Genomic DNA, 23282 nt, shown 5'->3' with positions numbered 1-23282 from the left:
AAAACTATGATTAAAACTCGATTTTAGTCTTGCATTAATTCACCTGATATCTTTAAAAAAGTATTAAATAAAATCAATTCCAACAGTCCTCCATTTTATTCAATAAGGTAGTATGTTACAATCACTGCATCTGAAAATTCAGAGACAGAAAATCTTAGAAGTTTCTACGTTACAGAGTAATTAAAAACTACTTTGATCATATAGTAACAAAAGGAATATGGGTTCTTAAAGGCATCTATACTATTCTGACATGATTGGATACATTAGGAATACTTACACAAGTTTAAATTTGTTGGAGCAATTTTTGGGTTTTGCACATTTACAGTTCACAAATTACTTGTGCTTAAAGTCCTCCCACAGCACGTGTCTTAATCTGGAGTCACTTTACCTCACTTGTAGTGGTTGGTGTGTATCCACCTACTTTCACCTTCTGCCTTGACTGCTGAATTGGTAATTAACAGTACTTGCTAAGGACCTTCCACCAAGCTCCGAGTGGTTCCTTACGTCGTTTTTTGACCAGGACCCACTCGCCAGGAATCAAGGCGTGTCCTCCTTCCGAGAGACCGCTTCAAACAGCAGAAACCTGTTGAGAAAGACTAAACAGCTTGGGTTAGTTTTACACAATTATCAACTAAACTTCTGAGATAATGCGTATATCAGTGACTTTGAGATCGAGAGCTTCCAGTAGTGATGTAGGTTGCCCTGTTACCACAAGAACAGTGGAATACTTGGAGCACCAAGCAGCTGTCACTTCACAGAATCAGAGGAATCTACCGCACATTACAGGCCTTCAGTGAACATTTTGTGCTGACCTTGTAACCTACCCCAGAAACTGCCCAAAATTACCCTAGCCCATTGTCCTCTACTATGTACCTAAGAGCTCTATGTATCTAAGAGTCTCTTAAAAGATCCTATTGTATCTGCTTCTACCACTGTCGCTGGCAGTGCATTCCACGCACCCAGAACACTCTGTATAAAAAACTTACCTCTGACATCCTCCTTGTACCTACTTCCAAGCACTTAAAACTGTGCCCCCTCGTTTTAGCCATTTTAGCCCTGGGAAAAAGCCTGTCTTTTCACACGACCAAGGCTTCTCAACATCTTATACAGATCTATCAGGTCACCTCTCATGGAGAAAAGGCCAAGTTCACTCAACCTATTCTCATAAGGCATGCTCTCCAATTCAGGCAACATCCCTGTAAATCTCCTCTGCACTCTCTCCATAATCTCAACATCCTTCCTGTAGTGAGGAGACCAGATCTGAACACAGTACTCCAAGTGAGGCCTAAGTAAAGTCTTACATAGCTTTATTATTACCTCATGGCTCTTGAACTCATTCACAGGGTTGATGAAGGCTATCACACCATACACCTTCTCACAACAATGTCAACTGCACAGCAGCTTTGAGTGTCCTATGGACATGAACCCCCAAATCTCGCTGCTCCTCCACACTGCCGAGAATCTTGTCATCAATATTACATTCTGTCTTCAAATTTGACTGACCAATATGAACCATTTCTCACTTATCTGGGTTAAACTGCATCTGCCACTTCTCAACCACAGGACTTATTCTTAACCCACTAATTTATGAAGGCTCATCTCTTAGCTCATTAGAGTTGCAACTCGTAATTTCTTAGTAGGGATCCACCACAGACAAAGTAGCATACAGTTTTGTTCCCACTCATAAACTCCCTTTAAGTGGTGTGCTGAAGCAGAATCAAATGATTCTCTGACAATTCAAAATCGGAGGAAGCTTTTCTACTTCCTGGATGTGGATCAAAAATTCCTTTCTTTGACCAATGAATTCTTCAAATTCTGTTTCTTTCAAGTAACCGGTCCCATATTGTGCGGCAAAAACTACTGGGTCCCGGTAATTATTGATCTTTTACGAGTTTAGAATAAGCAAGTTGAACAGCTACAGAGACAGCGCAGTGCAGTGCAGTTAAACAATAAGATGCAAAATCATAATAAGGTAAATTGTGAGGTCAAGAATCTATCAACAGAATATAGAACATTACAGCACAATACAGACCATTCAACCCATGTTGTTGTGACATTTTAAACAGCCTCGGCACTATGGAGGTCGACGGGGGGAATATGGGGTTGCGGGGAGCGGGGGTGGTGGTGCTACCTCCCTGCAATGAGTTTTTGCAGGGTGGGATGTCTGACATTGCAACGGTGAAGGGTCATACATTCCGGCAGAATAATGAATACAGTCTATCGTGATGAAGCTGTTTATCACAATTAGAAATGAAAATAATCATTACTTCAGGTTGACATCATCAGTTAGCCCAGTCCTAATGCCCTGCACTGGGTGACCTTTCTGATCCGAACCTACCCATCCCCGACTCATTTTCCTTTCACTCCTTGCCAAAATCCATCCCAGACCATCACTTTTCTCCCATTTGAATTCCCCGCCAGCGGCTGCCCTCAGTCACATTCCCGGTGCTGCGAACCGCCAGCCCCGTCACTGTGGCGCCAACACTCTCCGGTTGTCTCCGCTCCCCGTCAGCCGCTCTCCCGGCCCAATCCTCCCCCCACACTCTCTCAACCTCCGTGTCGGTCCGCCACACTCCGTTCAATAGTCTGATAACTGCAAGACCGAAGCTGACCGTCCCCACACACGGGCCCCGCGTCCGACCCATGCCAGTCCGCACACTCACCGCGCTGGGGGCTGCGACTGTCGGCCGGCGGGGCCGCCTTCGTCTTCGGCTCTTAGGCCCGCCGGGTGTTCGACAGGAAGGGTCGCCGAGCCGGAGTCTGAGCGGGAGAAGGGAATCGGTGGCCAAGAGGTCAGGAATTGGGGGAATTGTGCCCGTGGGGGAGAGGAGGCGACCGGGGAGCCCCAAGCTGGGGCGGCACGGCCCAGTCGGAAGGTCGGGGAGCGGAGCCCCAAGCTGAGGGAGCGAAGCCGGGAGACTGGAGAACCAAACGTGAGAATCAGGAGGCTGGAAGCCTGGATCCAGGGGAGAGGGAATCAGATCAGGAAGTAGGGAACCTGCATGTGGGTGAGGGGAGACTGATCCTGAGGAGCTCGATGGAGGCAGAGGACCTGGACCTGGATCTGGAGCCTGGATGCCACAATTTACAGGCGGGAATATGGAGCCAGGGTCTGAGGAAAGAGGCAGGGAGTCGAGCCTCAGGAACTGATCTCGTAAAAAAATACAGAAGGTCGAATCCCAACTCTTACAGAGCAGATGAAGGTAAAAATGATAGTAAAATAGATCTATCTGTGTGTGAGCGAGTTCGAGCTGCGGGGTCGGGGAAGGGCCTGGCTGAGCGGGAGGATGGTATCGGGCGAGAGGCCTATCGATGAGCGGAGAAGGGTTGGTCAAGACGCAGAAGGAGACAACCAAGTGGTCAGAAACTGAGCAGACACTAGCATGGAAAAATAAAGAATGGGGCCATGCAGAGACGCCAGAGGATTTCCGGAGCTAGGAAACCAGTCCCGAAGAGATCTCCTAAAAAGTACGTAAGGCCGAATCATGGATCTTATGGAGTCGATGAAGGTAAAAATGATCGTAAAGTCGATCTGTCTGCGTGCGTGAGAGAGTTTGAGCGATTAAATGTCAAGGAAAAATGCTGTATCAAGTTTAGTTTTAATATAAAATTAACGCAATGGTCTCCTGTGTTGAATGAAGTGGTTCCTGAATGAATGTTCATGGTCTTCTGTTGCTGCCGCCCATCCCTTCAAGGTTTAACGTGTTTTGCATTCGGAGACGCAAACACGATAAAATCTGCAGATGCTGGAAATTCAAGCAACACACACAAAATACTGGTGGAACGCAGCAGGCCAGGCAGCGTCTATGGGAAGAAATACAGTCGAAGTTTCAGGCCAAGACCCTTTGTCAGGACTAACTGAAAAAAGAGATAGTAAGAGATTTGAAACTGGGAGGGGGAGAGGAGATCTGAAATGATAGGAGTGGACAGGAGGGTGAGGGATGAAGCTAAGAGCTGGAAAGTCTATTGGGAAAAGGGATACAGAGCTGGAGAAGGGAGAGGATCTTCAGACGGGGGTCCTTGAGAGAAAGAAAGGTGGAGGGGAGCCCAGAGGAAGATAGAGAGCAGGCAATGAGTGATTGTGAGAGGGACAGAGAGATGAAAAAAGTGGGGTGGGGAATAATAAATAAATAAGGGATGGGGTAAGAAGGGGAGGACGGGCATTAATGGAAGTTAGAGAGATCAGTGCTCATGCCATCAGGTTAGAGGCTACCCAGATGGAATATAAGGTGTTGTTCCTCCAACCTGAGTGTGGCTTCATCTTGTTGTGCCTCCAACCTGAGTGTGGCTTCATCTTGACAGTAGAGGAGGCCATGGATTGACATATCAGAATGGGCAATGGACGTGGAATTAAAACGTGTGGCCACTGGGAGATTGTGCTTTCTCTGGCGGACAGAGCATAGGTGTTCAGTGAAATGGTCTCCCAGTCTGCGTCAGGTCTCACCAATTTATAGAAGGCCACACCTGGAGCACTGGACGCAGTATATCACTTCAGCCGACTCACAGGTTAAGAGTCGCCTCACCTGGAAGGACTGTCTGGTGCCTTGAATGGTGGTGAGGGAGGAAGTGTAAGGGCAGGTGTAGCACTTGTTCCACTTACAAGTATAAGTACCGTGGGGGGGATTGGTGGGAAGGGATGGGGGGACGAATGGACAAGGGAGTTGTGTAGGGGATGATCCCTGCGGAAAGCAGAAAGAGGGGGAGGAGAGGGAAAGATGTGCTTGGGGGTGGGATCCCGTTGGAAGTAGCGGAAGTAATGGAGAATGATATGTTGGACCCGGAGGCTGGTGGGGTGGTAGGTGAAGGCAAGGGGAACCCTATCCCTAGAGGGGTGGCAGAAGGATGTGGTGAGAGCAGATGTGCGTGAAATGATGGAGATGCATTTGAGAGCAGAGTTGATCGTGGAGGAAGGGAAGCCCCTTTCTTTAAAAAAGGAAGACATCTCCTTCGTCCTGGAATGAAAAGCCTCATCCTGAGAGAAGATGCGGCAGAGACAGAGGAATTGAGAGAAGGGGATGGCATTTTTGCAAGAGACAGGGTGGGAAGAGGAATAGTCCAGGTAGCTCTGGGAGTCTGTAGGCTTATAGTAGACATCAGTAGATAAGCTGTTTCCAGAGATAGAGACCGAAAGATCAAGAAAGGAGAGGGAGGTGTCAGAAATGGACCAGGTAAATTTAAGGGCAGGGTGAAAGTTGGAGGCAAAGTTAATGAAGTCAATGAACTCAGCGTGCTTGCAGGAAGCAGCGCCAATGCAGTCGTCAATGTAGCGAAGGAAAAGTGGGGGACGGATACCAGTATAGCTTGGAACATGGACTGTTCCACAAAGCCAACAAAAAGGCAGGCATAGCTGGGACCCATACCAGTGCCCATGGCTACACCTTTAGTTTGGAGGAAGTGGAAGTAGCCAAAGGAGAAATTATCAAGAGTAAGGACTAATTCAGCTAGACAGAGGAGAGTGGTGGTAGAGGGGAACTGGTTAGGTCTGGAATCCAAAAAGAAGCGGAGAGCTTTGAGACCTTCCTGGTGGAGGATGGAGGTATTTTGGGACTGGACATCCATGGTGAAAATTAGGCAGTGGGGACCAGGGAACTTAAAATCATCGAAAAAATTCAGAGCGTGAGAAGTGTCACGAACATAGGTGGGAAGGGATTGAACAAGGGGGGATAAAACAGTGTCGAGGTATGCAGAAATGAGATCGGTGGGGCATGAGCAAGCCGAGACAATGGGTCTACCTGGACAAGCAGGTTTATGGATCTTGGGTAGAAGGCAGAAACGGGAAGTGCGGGGTGTGGGAAGTATGAGGTTGGTGGCAGTGGATGGGAGATCCCCAGAGCTGATAAGGTTGGTGATGGTGTGGGAGACAATGGCCTGGTGCTGCTTCGTGGGGTCATGATCGAGGGGTGAATAAGAAGAGGTATCAGCTGTCACTGTGCCTCGGCAAGGTAAAGGTCTCAATACTATTGTCAGACTACAACAGCACCCCCCTTATCGGCGGGTTTTATAGTAAGGTTAGGATTGTTGCGGAGGGAGTGGAGAGCAGAGCGTTCGGAAGGAGTGAGGTTGCAATTGGAACAAGGTGTGGTGAAGCAGAGATGGTTGATGTCCCATTGGCAGTTAGCAATTAAGAGATCCAGAACAGGCAGAAGACCAGAGCGGGGTATCCATGAAGAGGAGGAGGAGGGTTGAAGGCAGAAGAAGAGGTCATTGGGGGTGGGAGAGTCCTTGCCGAAGAAGTAGGCTCGAAGATGGAGCTGGCGGAAGGAGAGTTCAGCATCATGGCGCACGCAGAACTGGCTGAGGTCTGGGCAAAGGGGAACAAAGGTAAGGCCCTTACTGAGGACAGAGCGCTTTGCCTCAGAGAGTTGAAGGTTGGAGGGGATGATAAAGACCTGGCACGGATGAGAGCTGGGATCAGAGGCGGGAGGGAGGCCTGATGAAGAGTCTCGGTCTGAAACGTCGACTGTACTTCTTCCTCCAGATGCTGCCTGGCCTACTGGGTTCCACCAGCATTTTGTGTGTGGTGCTTGCATTCCGAGATGCTGTTTTCCACACCACTGTTGTAACGAGTGATTATTTGAGTTACTTTTCCTTTGCTGTCAGCCTGAACCAGTCTGGCCATGCATCTCTGAACTTTCTCATTAACAAGGCACTTTTGCACAGAGTACTGCCACTCAGGATGTTTTTTTTGTTGTTGTTTATCCTAGCGTTCTCTGTATGATGGAGATATTGTTGTGCGTGAAAAGCCTCAGAGGTCATGAAGTGTCATGGAGCCCCACAACAGGGAAAAGGGCTCTTTGGCCCACAATCTCCATGCTGACCCATCAACACTATCCCAGTTCTAAGCATCATATTTGTTGCCTTCAACAGGGACCCCCATGCTGCTTTGGGGCGATACTGATTCTGGCTCCAAGAGATGTGTGAGACAGATGTGGTTCACGTGAGATTCCAAAAGCACAAACTTGTTTTTAGATAAGCGTTTACTGCACAAGGGACACCTGCCAAAGAGGGAATGTCTGTTGTGCCAAAGAACACTTGATATTAATTGCAGGATGGAGCTGTATACTCAAACTGGATAATGGACTACAGGACGTGAATTTCAAATGAGAAAGGGGAAATTCAAAAGAGATGTGCAGGGCAAGTTGTTTTTCACACAGGGAGTGGTAGCTGCCAGGGATGGTACTAAAGGAAAGTATAATAGAGGTGTTTTGAAAGTCTCATCGATAGGTACATGAATGTGTATGGAATAGAAAGATATGGACATTGTGTAGGCAGAAGAGAGTAGGTTAGTTAGGAATTAATTACTATTTTAATTATTTTGTCAAGGTATGATGGGGCAAAGGGCCTTTTTCAGTGCTGTGCTGTTCCATTTTCTAGATAGTCAGCAGACTCTGGATAGAGTCTCTCATTACCTATAACGTGATCTCTGCAGAGTGGGATTTTTTTTGGCGTGTTGCACCAGTAAGTCAGCCATTCTTGTCTGGTGTGTGGTGTCAGGATTGGTCTCCTTTCGGATTAACCAGGTCACGATATGAAGGTTCCTGACTCGACCCTTTTTTTTTACGAGGCTAAGTGGTTAGCTCAATGCTCAGCACGGCCCGGATGGAAAGCGTGCTCGGCAGGGGCGGCCCGGCTTGGATCTGAACTCGGGAACCTTCGCTCCGGAGTCTGGCACTGATGCCTTTGCGCCAGCAGTCGACATCAGAGTGGGTACTTGACTCTTTAAAGAGTGTCCTTTGTTTTGCAATCTTGGGACATTCCATACAAGCAATATTATTTGTTTTCAATCTGCCACAATTTTACTTTGTACTTTAGTGGAAAGTCACTTTCCATGGACTGTCATTTAACGTGATCTCAGTAATAGGGTGTCCAATCAACTGGTGTTTATCACCATACCCATCCATTATTTAACCCTGTTTTTCCCCACCATGCAGGAGAATGTACCCTCTGTCATAAATTAGCTTTTCCTGGACTGGGACCTGAAAGTACTGACAACACAAGGCGTCTCACACTTCTCTGCAAAATGGCGAGAATTTGAGAGAGTTCAATAACTGTTAAGTGGTTTATTATTGTCACATGTACCAAGTTGCACTGATAAAACTTTGTTTTGCACACCATCCATGTAGATCATTTGTCACATTAGTGCATTGAGGTTGTACAGGGGAAAAGCAATAAGAGAATGCAGAATAAAGTGTTACAGAGAAAGTGCAGTGTAGGTGCAAGGCCACGATGTGGTAGATTGTGTGGTCATGTGCAAATTGTACTGTAGAAGGGAAGCGTTCAATAGTCTTATAACAGTGGGAGAGAAACTGTTCCTGAGACTGATGGTACATGCTTTCAGAGAGATTGTGCAGAGTGGGTGGGTCTTTGATTATTTTGGCTGCTCTACTGAGGCAGTGAGAGCTGTGTGCCGAATCCATGGACTAGTTTTTGTGATATGTTGAGTTGTGTTCACAGCTCATTGCAGTTTCCTACATTCACGGGCAGAGCAGTTGCCGTACCAAACCGCGATACATCCCGATAGGATTTTTTCTCCATGATGTATTGAGAGATATTGGCGAGGGTCAAAGGGGACTTGTTGAATTTCTTTAGCATCCTGAGGGAGGAGAGGTGCCAGTGGGCTTTGCAGCCATTGTGTCTGTGTGCTTGGACCAGAATCTTCAAGGTCTCAGAAGAGCCTAAAGGGCCTTGTGTTCCCTCGGATTGAGACATTGCCATCTCAGTGACACCAGACATCTTGGTGCTTGTTCACTTTCGATTAAGAGAGCTGGGCTTTGGGTAACTGATTGCTACCATATAGACAATGACATTCAGTCCAAGGTACCACAGGTCATCTCATGATACAGAATCGTCTTCATCAAAACAGAGACACAAGGGGCAGCAAATGCTGGGATGTGGAGTGCGAAAACGGGCAGAACCAGAAGTACTCAGCAGGTCAGGCAGCATCGAAGAAGAGAAATGGGTGGCTGAAAATTCGGGTTGAGATCATTCTGCTGAGATCATTGCCCTTCACTAAGTACCTTCCTTCGACCATAAAGGATAAGTCATAGGAGCAGAATTGGCCCTTGGGTTTATCAAGCCTGCTTTACCATTCCACCATGGCTGGTTTATTATCACTCAGCCCAATTATTGAGCCTTTGATGCAGAGATAAATCAAGAACCTGTCAAACTATGCTTTAAATATACCTGATGACTTGCCCTGTACAGCAGTCTGTTGTAAACAATGTCCACAGATTCACCACAATCTGACAAAAGAAATTCATCCTTCTCTCTGTTATAATTGGACTCTCCCACTGTAGGAAACATCTTTTCCACATCCACTCTGTCTAGACCTTTCAAGCTTCGAAAGGTTTCAATGAGATCCCCCCTTGTCCTTCTGAATTCCAGCGAGTGCAGACCCAGAGCCATCAAATGTTCCTCGTATGATAACCCTTTTATTCCTTGAATCTTCCTTGTGAACCTCCTCTGGACACTCTCCAATGCCAGCACATCTTTTCTAAGATGAGAGGCCTGAAACTGTTCACAGTACTCAATGTGAGGCCTCACCAATGCTTTATAAAGCCTCAGCAACGCATTCTTGCTCTTGTATTCTAGAGCTCTTGAAATGAATGCTAACATGGCAGTTGTAAACCTCACCACTGACTCTACCTGCAAGTTAACCTTTAGGGTGTTCTGTAGAAGGACTCCCAAGTCCCTTTGCATCTCAGATTTCTGGCTTTTCTCCCCACTTAGAAAATGTTCTGCGCGTTTATTTCTAATACCAAAGTGCATGACCATGCATTTTCCAACTTTGTATTTCATTTGCCACTTTCTTGCCCCTTCTCCTAATCTGTCTAAATCCTTCTGCATCCTACCTGTTTCCTCAACACTACCTGTCCTCCACCAATCTTCATATCATCTGCAAACCTGGCAACAAAGTTGTCTATTCCATCAGCTATATCATTTATATACAGTATAAAATAGGTGGTCCCAACACCGACCCCTGTAGAATATGACCAGTCACTGGCAGCCAACCAGAAAAGGATCCTTTTATTCCCACTCACTGCCTCCTACCAATCAGGCAATGCTCTAACCATGTTAGTAACTTTCCTGTAATACCGTGGGCTCTTAACTTGGTAGACAGGATCATGTGTGGCATCTTGTCAAAAGTCTTCTGAAAGTCCAAATATACAACATCCACTGCATCCCCTTTCATGTTCCCCCTCATTATTGAGTCCCCTATCACTACCGCACCCACCTTCTCTCTCTTCCCTTTCTGTACCACGGACCCATACTCAGTGCCTGTAACCTGGTCACTGTGACATTCTCCCGGGAAGTCATCCCCCACGAAAGTATCCAAAGCTGTATACTTATTTTTGAGGGGATGGCCACAGGTGTGTTCTGCTCTACCTGCCTATTTCTATTTCTATTAGTCACCCAGCTACTCACCTCCTGGAACTTCGGGATTTGCTCCCAGAATCATTCTGTTGAGCCTCTTCTGAACTCTTTTTAGAACATCACAACAGGCCCTTCAACCCTTGATGCTGTGCCAACGTATTAACCATCTCCAAGATCAATCAAAAGCTTACAATTTTCACTGAACCGTTACTGTTCCTCCTCTCTCCTATCTATTGTGCAGTGGATATTCAACAGGTTGCTGCTTGGACTTGTGAACCTATCCTCATATTGTCTTCTGAGGATAAGATGAGTGAACTGAGGTTTTTCTCTTTATGATGAAGAAGCATGAGAGGTAACTTGATAGAGGTTTACAAGATCATAACCGGCATTGATTGCTTGGATACCCAGAGGCTCTTTCCCAGGGCAGAAAGAGGTAAGAATGGTTTTTTCACAGAGCCTGGTAGGTATGCTGAACCACCATAGGGATAGAGGTAGAGATAGATCAAATAGGTACTTTGAAGAAACTCTCAAAGCATATGGGTGATAGAAAAATTGAGTGTTACTGTAGGAGGGAAGGCTTAGATTAATCCTAGAACAGCTTAAGTGGTTTGCTCGATATTGTTGTCTGAAAGGCCCATACTATGCTGTGTTCCTCAGTCTCATTCATTGCAATTTCTTGACCTTCCCGTACATTAATAAATTTCCCCTTCCCTCCATTGCTCACCCCTATCTTCCGAATTCCCAACTCCTGATGCCTATCTCTCCAGTTTCTCACTCTCGACTTGACCACCCCATCTGAACCCCCATTGGTCTTCCTCTTCACTACCCTGCATCCCACTTCCCCTTCCGGGACAACATCTCTTTGACTGACACTTCCTCTCTGTTCTCCTCATCAAGGATGAAGATATTAAGCCATGCTGAGGGGTAACCATATGCAGAAGATCAAATCTGGCTCATGGATGAAGTCCCGCACTTACAAACACCAGGACCGTGTCGTACAATTCCGAAAAGATCCTTATGTTGGCTAGGAATCAATCTGTGAGTATTGACAAGTTTTGGAGGGATGATAGGAGAGGGAGCATGTTTAAAGAAAATTTACAAAAGTATTTGTCCAGAGCAACAACCGTGCCTGTGATTAGTCCCTGATTCCTGATATGGCTCCATGCTGGAGCCAGTGGAGTTTCTACATCAAGGCACCAGTATACATTTTACTTATTTCATTTGGAGAGCAGCGTGGAACAGGCCCTTCTGGTCCATTGAGCCGTGCTGCCCAGCAACCCACCTAATTAACACTAGCCTAATCACAGCACAATTTACAAACACCAACTAACCTCCCAACTAGTATGTTTTTGGACTGTGGATGGAAACCGGAGCACCCGGAGGAAACCCACGCACTGATGGGAAGAATGTGAAAACTCTTTACAGGTGGGTTACAGGTCCAAGCACCCACACCCAAATCTGTAATTGTGTTGCACGAACCACTGCACCCCTTGACCTTTGATGCTGTCTGTGTGGAGTTTGCAGCTTCTCCTTGTCGACGAAGGGTATGCCCTGGGAGTTTCAGTTTCCTTCCACCTATTAATAATTGGTTTATTATTCTCACACATGACGAGATACAGCGAAGAACTGTGCACTAAAATGGACCTTTTTTTTGTAATTGTGTTCTTTCTTTAGTACATTGCATATAATTTTATTTTCTAGTGAATGCTGCTGATCTGACACTATGAGACTGTGCTGCTGTTGCAAGTAAGTTTTTCATTGCCCCTGTTCACACATTTACTTTAGATATGACAATAAATACAACTGACAGCTACACAGATTATTTAAAAATGTAAGTACATTGAGGTCGTACAAGGGAAAAAGAATACCAATATGCATAATACACACTCAATGGCCATTTTATTAGGCACTCCTGTACACCTGCTCATTAATGCAAATAATTGATTGGCCAATCATGTGGCGGCAACCCAATGCATAAAAGCATGCAGATGTGGTCAAGAGGTTCAGTTGTTGTTCAGACCAAACATCAGTGTGGGAAAGAAATGCGATTTGGTGAATTTGAATATTGGTGATAGCTGGTGCCAGATGAGGTGATTTGAGTATCTCAGAAACTGCTGATCTGCTGGATGTTCATGCACAGCAGTCTCTAAAGTTTACAGAGAATGATGTGAAAAGCTAAAAAGATCTGGTGAGCAGCAGTTCTGTGGGAGGAAATGCCCGTTAATGAGAGAGGTCAGAGAAGAATGGTCGGACTACTTGAAAGTGACGGGAAGGTGACAGTAACTCAATTAAGCACAAGTTGCAACAGTGCTATAAGAAGAGTATGACTGAATGGACCACACATTGCACCTTGAGGTGGATGGGCTGCTGTAGCAGAAGACCACGGGTGTCCACTCGGTGGCCACTTTATTAGGGTACAGGAACAATTAATGTGGCCATGGAGTGTATTCGTCACATGTATATTGAGACACAGTGAAATATGTCATTTTGCATCAGTTCTAGTCATGTGCTTTGTGAGATCTACAGTACATTTTTACTGTCTGAGAGGACATTTCAAGAGTCTTATTATCGGGCTGTAGGTGTGCTTGTATTCTTGAGCTGTTATATATTCTGCCCAACAGGAACAGGGAGAAGAGAGAATGACTCGTGTGGTAGGATTCCCTGGTTACATTGGTGGCTTTAAAGGCCTTCAGGTTAATTGGCCACTGTCAATAGTCATTAGTGGGTAGGTGAGTGGTGGAATCTAGGGGGAGTTAAGGTGAAACTGTGGAGCATCACAGGCTCGTAGCAAAATACTGGAGGAATTTAACAGATCAGGCAGCATCTATGGACTAGCAGCTGACATTTTGGGCCAAGACCCTTCATTAGGATGGCATAGGAAGGAAGCAAAAGCCAGAATAATAATTTCATTAGTACATCCAGAATATTGTTTGATGACCATCCACACCTCCTTAAACTCCCGAGAAATTAAGGACACTGGGATGCTTTCCTTGTTATTGCATCTATATGCAGGGCTCAAGACAGGTCACAGTGAAGGAGCTAACAGTTCAGATTTGCCAGATGAGATATGATACTGATAATATACTATTTGTGGAGGTGTGTTGAAGGCTTTCAGGAAAACAAATAATCTTGTTTCTAAATGGTGAAGTTTTGATGACAGGTTGACTATTTTCTTAGTGCATTCACTGGCACATCAGAAAGTTGGAGTATAAGCAGTCTATTCAACCCAATGATCCCTGCTACTACTTGTGCTCCATATGAACATTCTTGCATCTTACCTGCATGCCCTCCAATTGATTTCTCCAGCCTCCCAATTCTTCCACGTACAGATTGCTGATCAGACTCAATAGGCAAATGGCCTGATTCTCCTCCTATGTGTTATGGTATTATGGAGAGCATTCTAAATGGTTGCATCACTGCCTTGCTATGGATGAGCCACTGCACAGGATTGCAGAGGGTTTTACATTTAGCCAGCTTTATCGTGGACACCAACCTCCCAAGCGTCGAGGACATCTTCAATGCACGATGCCTCAGAAAGGCTGCATCCGTCATTAAAGATCCCCACCACCCAAGACATGTCTTGTTTCCATTATTACAATCAGCGAGGAGGTGCAGGAGTCTGAAGACTCACACTCAACTTTTTAGGTATAAGCTCATGAACAATACTTCAATATTTTTGCTCTGTTGTGCACTTCATTAATTTATTTTTGTATTCTGTTCCGTGATTGACGCCTTGGTTCCAGTGGAACACTGTTGGATTTCGCTGCATACACGTGCACAGTTGTATGACAGTGAACTGATACTTCAACTGTATCATTTCAAAACATAATTATATTGAAATAGTGTAAATGGAAAAGCAATAACAAAATGTAGAATACGGTTACAGAGCAAGTGCAGTGAAAGTGGAAAATAAGGTGTAAGGTCAAGACAAACTAGATTGTGAGGTTGAAATTTATCTTTATCATAGAAGTGCCATTCAAGACGCCTATGATACAGAATAGGAAACACTGCAGCAGAATACAGTCCCTTTGTTGTGCTGACCTTTTAACCTTATCTAACATCAATCTAACCTTTTCCTTCCACATAGCCCACCATTTTTGTATCATCTATGTACCTGTCTAAGAGTTTCTTAAATGCCTCTTCCACTACACCTGGCAGGGTGTTCCACGCACCCACCCACCACTCTCCATGTGAAGAACTTTTCTCTGACATCACCCTCCAGCTTCCTTCAGTCACCTGAAAGTTTGTATTTGTCATTTCTACTATGGGAGAATGTCTCTGTGTATAAATACTCTATCTAGGCCTCTTATCATCTTGCACAGATCTATTAAGTCACCTCTCATCCTCCTTCACTCCGAAGAAAAAAAACCTGGCTTGCAGAACCTATCTTCCTAAGATGTACCCTGCAGTCCAGGCAGCATCCTGATAAATCTCTCTGCACCTTCTTCAAAGCTTACACATTCTTCCTTTAATGAGGTCACCAGAAATTTCAAGTTTTTTTTAATCTTGACGGGAACGGGGAGAAATGTGCATGTTTGGGGTGAGAGAGGTTCTTTACTGTATCTTTTGATGTACATGTGAGACAAAAATCTGAATGTGCAGGTTAGGGAGCTCTATATGCAGAGAATAAAGAGCTGACATTTCAGGGCGAGCTCTTATATCAGGACTCCTGATAAAGGGTCTCAGCCTGAAACTCTGACTCTTTATTCCTCTCCATAGTTGTTGCCTGACCTGCTGAGTTCCCCTGGCATTTTAGGGCGTCATGGCAGTGTGGCAGTTGGCATGATGGTATTGCAGTTCACGGCATCAGAGTTCAGATTTCAATTCCGGTATCATCTATAAGCGTTTGTACTTTCTGTCTCTGCCCACGAGGGTTTCCTCTGGGTGCTCCAGTTTCCTCCCACAATCCAAAGACGTATTGATGAGTAGGTTAATTAGTTATTGTAAATATCCTGTGATTATACTGGTGTGAAATAGGTGGATTGCATTGCAGAGCGGCTCTTTGGGTCGAGGGGCCTGATCCATACAATATTTCTTAATAAAACAATAAATAAATAACATGTGGTATGTGTTACTGTAGTATTTGCAAAATGTCTTGTGTTTATGCCTCTGAATCCGAATCTCTTGTTCTTACCTTTGCTGTTATTTTACTCCCCCTCTCCCACCACCACCCCTGAACCCTGTCATCTCGATCTCGATCAATGACATCCAGGAGTTGAGGCCCGGTGACCAGTCGGAGGGCATGCAGCAGAATGCCATGGAAATGCCCACCGACCGCTGCTTCACAATCAGCTTTAAAGGCAGGAAGGAACCTGGACCTGGTGGCCACCAACACCAAGGAGGCCTGACACTGGAACTATCACTTCACCAAACTCAAGAAACGAGACTCCAGCATGAACAAGAGGGAGCAACTTGTGAGTTTTTGAATATCTTGTTGTAATTTCATTAAAAATAATAGAAGATCACTCGGAAGAGGGCTGAAAAGCAGGACTTCCAGAGTGGTTATCACTGGTTTGCTTCCAGTTCCTCGTGCTGGAGAGGGCAGGAACAGGGAGATAATGGATCTGAATGTGTGGCTGAGGAACTGGTGCAGGAAGCAAGGATTTACATTCTTGGACCATTGGGGTATGTTTTGGCATAAGGATGAATTGTACAGAATTGCAATGAATTGTAATGAATTGCACCTTAATAGGCGGGGGACCTGCATTCTGGCAGGCAGGTTTGCCACTGCAACACGTGTGTGTTTAAACTGAGTAGTGGAGGGGAGGAGACGAACTGGAAATATAAGGATGGAGTGAGAATAAGAAAAGATAAGAAAGACAACAGAATCAACGGAGCACAAAGCTCAAGAAGGGATCGTACAGTATGGCCAAGTGAAATAGGAATTGATACGAAAGGTGAGGGGAGTAATGAATTAAAAGTATTCTGTATGAATGCACGAAGCATAAGAAATAAAGTAGATGAGCTTGAGGCACAGTTGGAAATTGGCAAGTATGATGTGGGAATAACAGAGACATGGCTTCAAGTGGACAGGGCCTAGAAATGAATATTCAAGGGTATACGTCCTATAGAAAGGACAGACTGATGGGCAGAGGGGATGGGGTGGCTCTGTTGCTGAGGAACGATATTCAGTCCCTTGCGAGGGGGGACATAGAATCAGGAGACGCAGAGTCAGTATGGATAGAACTGAGAAATTCTAAGGGTAGAAAGACCCTAATGGGGGTTTATCTACAGGCCCCCAAACAGTAGTCTGGATGTAGGGTGTAAGTTGAATCAAGAGTTAAAATTGGCATGTCGCAAAGGTAATGCTAGAGTTGTTATGGGGGATTTCAACATGCAGGTAGACTGGAAGAATCAGGTTGGTACTGGACCCCAAGAAAGGGAGTTTGTGGAATCCCTCCAAGATGGATTCTTAGAACAGCTTGTACTGGAGCCTACCAGAGAGAAGGCAATTCTAGATTTAGTGCTGTGTAATGAACCTGATTTGATCAAGGACCTCGAAGTAAAGGAGCCATTAGGAGGTAGTAGCCATAATGTGATAAATTTTAATCTATAAATTGAGAGGGAGAAGGGAAAATCGGAAGTGTCAGTAATATAGTTGAACAAAGGGAACTATGGAGCCATGAGGGAGGAGCTGGCCAAAGTTCAATGGAACAATACACTAGCAGGAATGACAGTGGAACAACAATGGCAGGTATTTCTGGGAATAATGCAGAAGGTGCAGGATCAGTTCATTCCAAAGAGGAAGAAAGATCTGAAGGGGATTAAGGGGAGAGGCCGGGGGGTGGGACGGGTGGCACCAGATGGTCGAGGGAAGGGCCGGGCTGGGCGGTGAAAGCGAGGGAGAGAAAGCTGCGGGAGTGGGGGTTCAAGTTGCAAAAGGAGACAACCAAGAGGTCAGAAAGTGGCATGGAAAAAGAATCTGGCGATGCAGAGGCACCAGAGGGTTTCCAGAGTTTGGAAACCAATGCCCGAAGAGATCTCGTAAAAAATGCTGAAGGCCCAATCCCAACTCTTACGGAGTAGGTGAAGGTAAAAATGATAGTAAAATCGATCTCCCTGTGTGTGAGCGAGTTCGAGCGATTAAGTGTTTAGGGAAAAGTGTTATATCAATTTTTTTAAATATAAAATTAACGCAATGGTCTCCTGTATCGAATAAAGTGGTTCCTGAATGAACGTTCACGGTGTTCTGTTGCTGTCACCCATCCCTTCAAGGTTTGACATGTTTTGCGTTCAGAGATGCTGTTTTTCACACCACTGTTATAACGTGTGATTATTTGAGTTACTGTTCCCTTCCTGTCAGCCTGAACCAGTCTGGGCCTGCACCTCTGAACTTTCTCATTTTCAAGGCGCTTTTGCACAGAGTTCTGCCACTCAGGATGTTTTTTGTTGTTGTTGTTGTTTATCCGACTGTTCTCTGTAAAACGGAGATACTATTGTGCGTGAAAAGCCCAAGAGATCAGCAGTTTGAAATACTCAAACCATCCTGCCTGGCATCAACAATCATCCACACATTTCTCCCCATTTTGATGTTTGGTCTGAACAGCAGCTGAACCTCTTTACCAGTCTGCATAGTATTATGAATTGAGTTGCTGGCAAATGATTGGCTGAATAGATATTTGCATTAACAAGCAGATCTATAGGTATACTTAGTAAAGTGATCATTTGCTGTACTTCCGAGTACCTTTTGCACTTCTGTAAGGTTTAGGTAGAATTAATAAGGAGAAAGGGGACTCTGACTTGAATACTGGTGCTGACTTCCCTGTTCCTGGGTGATGCTGATTTCATCTTTCTCTTTTCGCGTCTCACTCGCGACCTCCTTCTCCCTCTTTACCTCGCTCAAAGAAGGAATTGAGGCCAGTCTTTTAAAGATTAGCTTTATTTATCACATGTATATTGAAGCATTCAGTGAAATACATTATTTTGCGACATCGAACAGCACAGTCCGAGGATGTGCTCGTGGACAGCACACAAGTGTCACCATGCTTCTGGTAACAACGTAGTATTCCGAAAATTCACCAACCTGAACCTATACATCTTTGGATTGTGGGAGGAAACTGGAGCACCCAGAGGAAATCCATGCAGTCATACAAACTCCTTACAGACATGGGTGGGAATTGAGCCCCATTGTGATCGTTGGCATTGCAAAGCGATTTCACTAATGACTACGCAATAGTGATACCCGAGCCAGTAACTAAAAGAGGGAGTTCTGAACTATTGCTTGTTTGAAACATGTCTTGGTAACCATGTTCAAAAGAGCTTAAGGAAGGACTCAATAACGATGTACCAGCTTCTTCCAGTGTCCGGCTTTGTACTATTCAAGGAATTTCTAAGTGGGGAGAACATACAGAAATCAGAGTTGCAAAGGGACTTGTGTGACCTCATGCAGGATTCCCTAAAGGGTAACTTGCAGTTTGAGTCAGTGGTAAGGAAGTTCATCCTCACACGTGTTGGTTATTGACAAAAAATTATGCATTTCATTGTATGTTTTGATACATACATATATAAGAAAACAAGGAAATCTTTTTTTTCTTTACTAAAGTTAGGCTGGCACTATCTCATCCAGTACACTACTGATATCAGTGAAGGGAAAATGCCTGAGGTTCACTATGTACAATTTGCATCTTGGTTTACGTGACTGAAACAATGGAATTGCTTGCTCATGGAAAGGAGACAAAGTAAACAGTACAGATGTTAATAATTCCAGCAATAAATACAGTGATGAGTACAAAACATCAGAGTTCAACCAAGAGTGCTGAGTCACAGTGAAGACAGATGGAAATATAAGCTGAACTTCTGCATCTTAGATCTTCAATATTGGTCAGCTGAGGGCTTTATTCATTGGAGACTGATGGTGATCTTATAGATCATAGGGAGCTCAGATAGGGTGATGGTACTCTCTCTTTTTCCTAGCTTTGCTGAATCAACAACTGGAGGGCATAGGTTTAAGCAAGAGAGGAGAGATTTCTGGTTAACTTTATGTGTCACAATTTCACCGAAACATAGGGTGAAATATGTTGTTTGTGTCGATGGTAAATACAGTCTGAAGACTCTGTTGGGGACAGCGTACAAGAGTCGCCATGCTTCCAGCACCAACATGGCAGTCCCACATTGTACTAAGCATAATCTGTATGATTTTGAAATGTGGGAGGAAATGGGAGCATTCAGAGGAAACCCACACAGCCATGGGGAGAATGTACAAACTCCTTATAGACAGCAGTGGGAATTGAACCCCATTTAGTGAATGCTGGCACAGTGAAGTGTTGCACAAACTGACAACTACTGTATGAGATGGGAGGCTGCAGCTCGTTAAAGCATCTGACAGGCCATGAAGTGTCATAGATTTGTTGCCTTCAACAGGGGCCCCAAAGCTACTTTGGGATGACACTGATTTTGCTTCCAAGAGCAGTGGTTTAAGACAGATGTGGTTCAGTTGGGAATCCAAAATTACAATCTTAGCTGAGCATTTACTGCATGAGAGACACCGGCCGAAGAGGGAATGTCTGGTGTGCCAAAGAGCACTGGCTGATATTAGTTCCAGAATGGAGTTTTATACTCAGACTGGATAATGGTGTGTACGCCATGCATTTCAAATGAGAAAGGGTAAATTCAAAGGAGATGTGTGGAGCAAGTTGTTTTTCACAGAGAAAGTGGTGGCTGCCAGGTATGGTACTAACGGAAACTATAATAGAGGTGTTTTGGAAGGCTCTTCGATAGGTACGTGAATGTGTAGGGAATGGAGAGATATGGATATTGTGTAGGCAGAAGAGAGTAGGTTAGTTAGGAATTCATTATTATTTTAATTATTTTGGCCACGTATTGTGGGGCAAAGAGCCTTTTTCAGATTTGTTCTGTTCCATTTTCTAGACAGTTAGCAGACTGGATAGAGTCTCTCATTACCTCGACTGTGATTTCTGCAGAGTGGGTACTTGACTCTTTTAAGAGTGTCCTTTGTTATGCAATCTTAGAACATTCCATCCAACCGATATTTTTTGTTTTCTAATCTGTCACAATTTTACTTTGTACTTTAGTGAAAAGCCACCTTCCATGGACCGTCGTTTAACGTGATCTATATCTCAGTAGCAGGGTGTCCAATCAACTGGTATTCATCACCACATTCATCCATCATTTAACCCTTTCTTTCCCCACCATGCAGGAGAATGCATCCTCTGTCCTTTGGGAACTGAAAGTCCTGACAGCAGAAGGCGTCTCACGTTTCTGCAAGATGGCAACAACTAGAGACAGTTCAATAACTATAAGTGTTTATTATTGTCACATGTACCAAGATGCACTGATAAAACTTTGCTTTGCACACCATCCATGTAGATCATTTTATCACATTAGTGTATTGAGGCTGTACACTGGAAAAGCAATAAGAGAATGCAGAATAAAGTGTTACAGTTACAGAGAACGTGCAGTGCAGCTGCAAGACCATGATGTGATAGATTATGTGGTCATGTGCAATTTGTAGTGTACAAGAGAAGCGTTCAATAGTTTGACTCTCAATACTGTTGTAGTCTCAATACATCTACATGATGTATTCAGAAATATTGGTGAGGGTCAAAGGGGACTTGTTGAATTTCTTTAGCATCCTGAGGGAGGAGAGGTGCCAGTGGGCTTTGCAGCCATTGTGTCTGTGTGCTTGGACCAGAATCTTCAAGGTCTCAGAAGAGCCTAAAGGGCCTTGTGTTCCCTCGGATTGAGACATTGCCATCTCAGTGATACCAGACATCTTGGTGCTTGTTCACTTTCGATGAAGAGAGGTGGGCTTTGGGTAACTGATTGCTACCATACAGACAATGACATTCAGCCCAAAGTACCACAGGTTATCTCATGATACACAATGGTCGTCATCAAAACAGAGGCACAAGGGGCAGCAAATGCTGGGATGTGGAGTGCGAAAACAGGCAGAACCAGAGGTACTCAGCAGGTCAGGCAGCATCGAAGAAGAGAAATGGATGGCTGAAAATTCGTGTTGAGATCATTCTGCTGAATAGATTTGACCTGACCTGCTGAGTTTCTCCAGTAGCTCGACTTTGCACATGGTGAAACAGTCAATGTGTGATTGTCGTATACGATGAGAGTAGTTCAGCTCCCTGCCCTCTCCCCTGCAGCTTTTACCCTTCTCCACTTTACTCTCTGCTCCCGTCTAACTTTTCCCTTCCTCACCCTTATCCTTAAATTGTCTGTTCCCCCCCACCCCAACAACATCTGTGGCCATTTCTGGCCTTCTGCTCCCCTCCCTTTGCCTTCTCATGCCACCTTCCACCCCCACTTCATCTTTGCCCTCTTCTCATCACCTTTCTTGGAACATAAAACATAGTAGTAAAATCAGGTTATTCGGTTTATCAAACCTGCTTTGCCATTCCATCATGGCTGGTTTATTATCCCTCTCAACCCAATATTGGCGCCTTCTCCATGTAACCTTTGACGCATAGGTTAATCAAGAACTTGTCAAACTGTGCTTTAAATATATCCAGTGACTTACCCTGTGCAGCTGTCTGTGGCAAAATATTCGATTAGATTAGATTAGATCATGAGGACACGCAGTCCTCTTTTATTGTCATTTAGTAATGCATGCATTAAGAAATGATAGAATATTCCTCCGGTGTGATATCACAGAAACACAGGACAGACCAAGACTGAAAAACTGACAAAACCACATAATTATAACATCTAGTTATAACAGTGCAAGCAATACCGTAACTTGATGAAGAACAGGCCATGGGCACGGTAAAAAAAAAAAGGTTCAAGGTCTTTCAGAAGTCCCACATCTCACACAGACAGGAGAAGGATGAAAACTCCCCCTGCCACGCCCGACCACAGTTCAACTCTGAGTCGTCCGAAAACTTCGAGCCTCCGACCAGCCCTCCGACACCGAGCACCATCTCTGCCGAGGGCATCGACCCCGGCCCCGGCAACAGGCAACAGGTAAAGCCGAGGATTTGCGGCCTTCCCTCTGGAGATTCTCAACAGCGCAGTAGAAGCAGCAGCGAACCGGGCATTTCAGAAGTTTCTGCAGAAGTTCCTCCATGCTTCTCACGGCTGTCTCCATCAAATCAGAATTGTGCACGGTACCCTATTTAACAAATACGATATCATTTCACCGGAGAGGCTGCACGCGCTGCGTCACACCGCCATCTTCTCCTCCCGCCTTTATATTCCACAGATTCACCACCATCTGGCAAAACAAATTCATCCTCCTCTCTGTTATTAATGGATGTACCTCCGTTCTGAGGCTGTTCCCTCAGTTTTAAGAGTTTCTACTTCAGGAAACATCCTTTACACATCTACGCTATGACAATATTCAATGTTTGAATGAGATCCCCTCGTTCTTCTGAATTCCAGTGTGCACGGGCTCAGAGCCTTCAAACGCACCTCAAACATTAACCCTTTTCTCCTGGAACCACTCTGCTGAGCCTCTGCTGGACTCTTTACAAGAACGTTACAGCAGGCTGTTCAGCCCTTGATGTTGTGCCAACTTTTTAACCAACTCCAAGATCAATCAGAAGTTAGAATTTTTACTCAACCATTATTGTTCCTACTCTCTCTATCTGTTGTGCAGTGGATGTTCACCAGGTTGCTGCCTGCACTTATTCAACCTATCCTCATATTGTCTTCTGAGGATAGGATGAGTGAACTGAGGCTTTTCACTTTAGGGTAAAGAAGAATGAGAGGTAACTTGATAGAAGTTTACAAAATCATAACCGGCATTGATTGAGTGGATACCCAGAGGCTTTTTCGCAGGGCGGAAATGGTGAATAACAAGTGGAGTAATTTAAAGTTATGTATAAGAGGTAACCAAGGTTTTTTTTTACAGACTCTGATGGGTATGGTGAACAACCCCAGAGATTGATAAGGGATACATAAATTAGGTACTTTGAAGAAACTCTTAGAGTCATATGGAT

General features: G+C 44.8%; 1 long non-coding RNA gene across 1 annotated transcript in view; it reads left to right on the top strand.

Moving 5' to 3' along the window:
* Nucleotides 1–2502: 2502 nt before the first annotated feature.
* LOC140209921 (uncharacterized) overlaps nt 2503–23282 on the top strand; it is a 40935-nt gene continuing 20155 nt past the window's right edge. The window contains exons 1-3 of the long non-coding RNA XR_011889105.1: nt 2503–3509; nt 11272–11412; nt 15587–15788. This is a non-coding gene — a long non-coding RNA (uncharacterized lncRNA). The remainder of the gene's footprint in view (nt 3510–11271; nt 11413–15586; nt 15789–23282) is intronic.

The sequence above is a fragment of the Mobula birostris genome, chromosome 14 (assembly GCF_030028105.1).
Source record: "Mobula birostris isolate sMobBir1 chromosome 14, sMobBir1.hap1, whole genome shotgun sequence".
Classification (NCBI taxonomy): Eukaryota; Metazoa; Chordata; class Chondrichthyes; order Myliobatiformes; family Myliobatidae; genus Mobula; species Mobula birostris.
The sequence above is the reverse complement of the archived record's forward strand: the minus strand, read 5'-3'. Positions and strand labels throughout refer to the sequence as shown.